Genomic DNA, 6,264 nt, shown 5'->3' on the forward strand with positions numbered 1-6,264 from the left:
GGGTGCCAGAGTCTGGCCTTTCATGTTGGAAGGTGCTAACAGCTGTTATATTACAAGCACAAAAGCATAGTAATTCCAGGCACATTTCCAATGCATTATCATTTTCCGGTTTGTTCCAGCTCAAGTTATTACTGATTGATTTATAGAGCCACAAAATGCTTTACAGAATTCCAAACTCTACATATATTCAAAAAAACATTGTTAAGGTTAAGAGTATAGCTCAACAGTTTAAAGGGGGAAAATACTTGACAAGAACATGGAAATGATCAAAAAACAAACATTAGAAACCTAGGAAATTCAGAGTTAAGGTTAAACTTAAAAGCAAGTCACATTTTTGAAAATACAGAAATCCTTCACTCAAGTAACCTTAATTCACTAATGACAGCAACAGCTGATCTTTCCTTCTTTGTTCCTTTCGCATTTAATCCTGAATTTGCAGCGTCTATCTATCTGTCTAATGTATTTAGGTCATGCTCTGATCAGATGTTTCTGTAAGTGTCTTATTTTTATCTCAAGGACTTCCTCTAAGAGCTTAAAGAAATGCTGTTCAGAATGGCAAATGAAGTCCACCCCTCCTCATACATTGCTGGTAGCAGTCTTATATTGGACCTCTATTCTTCATGGCAGCACTTGGTTGCACTCTCATCATTCAGGCACTCTGCCAAAGATTTTGGGGTCTTCTCTCCTGAGCCTTAAATCCTTACCTCCAGCCTTTCATAGCAGCAGGCTCTTGAGGCTCTGTTTATTTCCTGTACACTTGTCCCTAACTAGTCTTCTTCTTCAACGCTTAGCCGAATGGTCAGATGTAGCGATCATTCGCCATTCGGTCTGTTCCTGTGCGGCGGAAGGGCTTGACAGCCCAAGAGTCCAAGCTTGGAGCAGTCTTTATGAACCCATGTAATAGGAGGTCTGCTGGGCCGCCTCCACCCCTCGGTTGGTGGAATTTTATCCCGGATGTTGCAAGCCAGCCGGAGACCAGCATTCGCTGGAACGTCGTGTGGCATTCTCACAACATGTCTGAAAAGCGCAAGGCACGATCTGCAGACAATAGCCCCAATAGTCTGTAGACCGGAGCAACCATAAACATCTGCATTACAGATGAAGTCATTCCACTTTATGCCCAATATACAACATTGGCATTTTGTGTGTAAAGCCTCCAGCTTTGCTTAGTCTGAGCGGTGTAGTGTCCATGTTTCGCAGCCATACAACAGTACAGGGAGGATACAGCTTGACTAGATCCTGAACTAGTCTCATTCTCCTATATTTCTCTTTATAGACCTGCAGACACCACATGCTCACCCCTGGTCAGAATCTAAGTACATCTGAAGTGTCCTATGCTGCTTTCTTTCTAGGTATTTATTGCCCTCTGCTGCCTTGCTCTTGTTTGGCACTATCAGGACATTTCATCAACCTTCTTCCGCACCACTGACAACCAGCACAAAGGAGATGGGGGAAAGATTCCCTTCCTTCTTCTAGATGAAACAAAACAGTCCACCCGGAGGTAGGAAATGGAAGCTGATTAGGGACTTGTGAGAAAGGGATCATTGTTTCATGAGTTTTTAATGGAAAAAAATTAAATATGTAGAGACCCCATTCCCTCCAGATGAGATGTGCAGCTGAACGCAATAAATGTTTCATAGTTACTGCATGTCAGATGTGCACAGAAAAGAGTCAAACCTGTCTTCATCCCATTTGCCGAGGAACTCAGACATGTAAAGAAAGCAAAGAGACTTTGGAGGGACAGGCTAGTGGAGCCCAGTGGCTGCCTCGGGACAGGCTATTTTGCTGTCAATGGCACTGAGCATACCAGTGTTTCTCAGCCCAGGGGGAGCGACCCCCAAGTCTGGCATGAGGAGGGCGCCCAGTGGGTTGCAACCCCGGGGTTGAGAAAAAAATATTGGCAGGATGCTGCAGTCACTGGAACTCAGCCAGAGCTAGGGAGGAGAAGGAAGCAGCCATTTCCTTCCTGCTTCTGCTGCTGCCCTGACCCCGCTCCCTGATTTTGTCCCTAAGCTGTCAACCCCAAGACCCCCCTCAGTTCCAGGGCAGAGGAAGCAGCACTTTTAGAGGCTGTGGAGCAGGATTTACTGTCTCCAGGAGCAGCATCATGAGAGGGGGAAAGCAACCATAACCAGCACCCAGTCCAGAAGCAGCCCTACCCCCCGAACTCCTTCTAGGATTGCCAGGCATCTGGTTGTCAACAGAACACCTGGTCGAAAAGGGGGTGCTGACTGGGCTGTTAAAAGTCTGGTCAGCAGGGCTAAGGCAGGCTCCCTCATCCCCAGACCCACCCCAGAGCCCGCACCCCAGCTGCAGCCCTCACCCCCTCCCTCGCCCCAACCTCCTGCCCCAGCCAGAGAAAGTGAGTGAGGGTGAGAGAGAGTGAGAGATGGAGGGAGGGGAGCTGGAGCGAGTGGGGGCAGGGCAGGAGGCGGGGCAAGGGTGTTTGGTTTTGTGCAATTAGAAAGCTGGCAACCCTAACTGCTTAGCATACTGCACCCAAACTCCTTCCATTGTGTCTTTGGTGACCTAAATCCCATGAGCCTTTGCAGCTGCAAGACCCGTGGGTTGTGGTAGTTGTGGGTTGATTTTTTTTTTTTTTTTGCCATGCTAGGCCTTGTGGACATGGAAAGGTTGAGAACCAAAGTGCACAGGTTGAGGGTCAGTTTGATTAGCTTTATAATCCAGGGAGGTTTATAACAAACTAGGGCTGGAAGTGTGTGTGGGGAGGGAGTGTAAGCCAACTTGGGGTAATAGCCCTGTCCATTGCTTTTCTCATTTAGTATGGCATGAGGCTTGAGAGGTGGGCAGGCACTCGCTGCTTTCTCTTTCCTGACGTAGAGCTATGAGAGGACCAATGAACTGCCAGAATTACTCAGCCCTGCATTTGATATCCTGCCTCTGGTAGTGGTCACTGTCACAGTTCAGACTACTGCATCTGTATTCCCCTGCTATAGTCCAGTAAGGGCACCCATGCTCAGGCTTCTGGCTCCCCTGGCTGTCATGTGTCTCATGCCCTTCTAACCAGGATATCTCCAGCTGGCACAGCGCCCCAATTCTACTGCGACTTCCCCAGCAATGTCAGAGCAGGCCTGCTTTGCCTATCTCCTCAGGGTGATTAACTGTGCAATTGCCACGGTCGTAAGTTACCATGCACCACTTCTTCTGCAAGCACATTTATTCTATAGGTAAATGCACTACATAGAAAACATACTAAAGACACTAAGAGAACCTACCCACATGCTAATGAGTCTAGCAGAGACCCCTCCTACTGTCTCCAACATGGGTTCTGGCAGGTGAATACTTCAGCCCCTCACCCCCGGTCTCTTGTGGTTACAGGTTCATGACAGCCACAACTGAGAATGAGCACTCTCATGAACATTTCAGTCCTTCCTTTATACAGTTGGGGGGAGGGCGGCTTTGATCAGGAGTTTCCAGAAGCAGCTAATTGGTAGACGATGGATCTCTCTCCCCAGACGTAGCTTCAAAAGGCTGGCTTCAGAGGGGAGAATTTGTATTTTCCATTTCACACGTATTGTACCAAACAGTTCTTTGAAGTTCCCAACATTTCCCCCAAGGTTTACATTAGTCACCCTCCTAGAAAAAAGAACAAGAGTACTTGTGGCACCTTAGAGACTAACAAATATATTTGAGCATAAGCTTTCGTGAGCTACAGCTCACTATACTCAAATAAATTGGTTAGTCTCTAAGGTGCCACAAGTACTCCTTTTCTTTTTGTGGATACAGACTAACATGGCTGCTACTCTGAAACCTCTCCTAGAAAAGTTACCTACAATCCTAGGAGAACACAAACAGCTACATTTTTAATACAATGGATCCAAAGATATTAAACTTTATTCAATAAGGTTTAGCTTAAGTCAGTAAAGTTTATTGAGGATACTGCAGGAAATTGCCAGCATGCACCACATGCTTAAGGGAAGGTGCAAGAAGCCCCATAATGGATCATTATCTAATAACTTGCCCATAGGAGAAGCTTCACTTTAAGCACAGTCATTCGGTAGCTTACATCTATGGTTGTGCTTTTCTTATCCCAAATGTTATGTGACTGGATAAATAACACTTCCTTATTCACTTTCTCCACACCAGTCATAATTTTACAGACCTCTGTCATATCCCCCCTTCGTTGTCTCGTTTTCTAAATTGAACAGTCCCCCTTTTTAATCTCTCCTCATACGGAAGCTGTTCCATAACCCTAAGCTTTTTTTGTTGCCCTTCTCTGTACCTCCTCTTCAATTTCTAATATATCTCTTTTGAGATGGGGTGACCAGAACTGCCTGCAGTATTCAAGATGTTGACATACCATGGATTTATATAGTGGCACTATGGCATTTACTGTTTTATGAGCTAGCCCTTTCCTAATGGTTCCTAACATTCTGCTAGCTTTTTTGATTGTGCTGCACCTTGATTGGATGTTTTCAGAGAACTCTCCACAGTGACTGCCAGATCTCTCTCTGGAGTGGTAACGGCTAATTTAGACCCTATTATTTTGTATGTATAGTTGGGATTATGTTTTCATATGTGCATTTATCAACATTGAATTTAATCTGCCATTTTATTGCCCAGTCACCCAGTTTTGTGAGATCCTTTTGTAATTCTTAGCAGTCTGCTTTGAGTTCTACAGGCTAATTATGCTTTGTGTAAGAAATTCCTTTAATCAGTTTTATATTTTCTGTCTTCCAATTCCATTCTTGTATTATGAGAGAAATGGTAAACAGAAGTTCCTGCTCTCCTTTTTCCATGCCACTCACTATTTTGTATACCTCTGTCATGTCCCCTTTTATTCACCATCTTTGCAATCCCTCATCCCATTAGAGTTTTTTCAGGCCTTTAATCATTGTTGTCACTCACCCCTGAAACCCCCTGTCACGGAGTCCCTGGGCGATGCTCTGGAACTGCTCCCTATGAAGCCAGTCAGGACTCTGGGGAAGTCTCCTTTCTGTGAGCAGCCTGTCTTCAGGACATACAGCTCACACAGCTTCCACCTTCCTGGGTCTGACCTCAGAGCATTCAGCATCCTCTGCCCCTCCGTGCACTTCCCCCAGCGAGTCCGCCCAGGCGGGGTCTTGGGGAAGCCAAAGGGTCCTGCACCCCAACTCCGCAGTCAGACGTGACTCTCAGCCAGCCAGTAAAACAGAGGTTTATTAGACGACAGGAACATGGTCTAAAACAGAATTTGCAGGTGCAGAGAACAGGACCCCTCAGCTGGGTCCATTTTGGGGGGCAGTGAGCCAGACAACCACGTCTGCACTTCACTCCATGTTCCAGCCAGCCCCAAACTGAAACTCCCTCCAGCCCCTCCTGCTCCTCTGGGCTTTGTCCCTTTCCCGGGCCAGGAGGTCACCTGATTCCTTTGTTCTCCAAACCTTTAGCTCTCACCTTGCAGGGGGGAAGGGCCCAGGCCATCAGTTGCCAGGAAACAGGGTGTTGGCCATTCTCTGTGTCCAGACCCCTGCACACACCTGCCCTCTAGGGCTCTGCAATGATCACACACCCTTATCCCACCACCTAGATACTTAAGAACTGCATAGGGGAAACTGAGGCACCCTCACACTATTCAGAGGAACCATTAAGAACAGTCCCACTTCATCACACCCCCCATCCCATTTCTTCTCTGTTGTATAAGAGATGGGGTGACCAGAACTGAGTACAGTATCCCAGGTGAGGGCATCACATCAGTTTCTCTATCAGCAATCCAATATTTTCTGTCCCCTTTTTTACACCACTCTGTAAGTCGTTCGCTTTTCTCCCCATCGCTGCACAGTGAGTTCCACCTAAGCCCTTTGGATGCATTTCCCCACCAGTGAATATCAAAGTCTGTAGTTAGGGACTTAGAGAATTCAGTTAGTCTTTGGTTTACTTTCCTTGCTGGGAGATAAGGGTGAAGGTGAAATTCACTCTTGTACAGGGGTCTGGAGCAAGGCCTGGGCATTCCTTAAAGAGATGGGGGTGAAATTCTGGCCCACTGAAATCAATGGGAGTATTCGTCACTATTTCATGGAGCCAGGATTTCACTGTACATCTTTAGCAGGTGTGAATCCACGGAGGTCCAGGATATGACCCCATAACCCAAAATAGGGTTGTGCCTCAAACACCCTGAGGAGCATCTCTGAGGATCAATACCGTTCTCTTACTGCAGCTTGTTCTGAAGTCACTACAGTTGGTGCAGATCTGCCATTCTCCTCTCCCTGCAGCCTGCCACATTCGGTATGGGGCCAGAGGTCACCCTAGGTAAGTTTTCTCCTC

The sequence above is a fragment of the Natator depressus genome, chromosome 14 (genome assembly GCF_965152275.1).
Source record: "Natator depressus isolate rNatDep1 chromosome 14, rNatDep2.hap1, whole genome shotgun sequence".
Classification (NCBI taxonomy): domain Eukaryota; kingdom Metazoa; phylum Chordata; order Testudines; family Cheloniidae; genus Natator; species Natator depressus.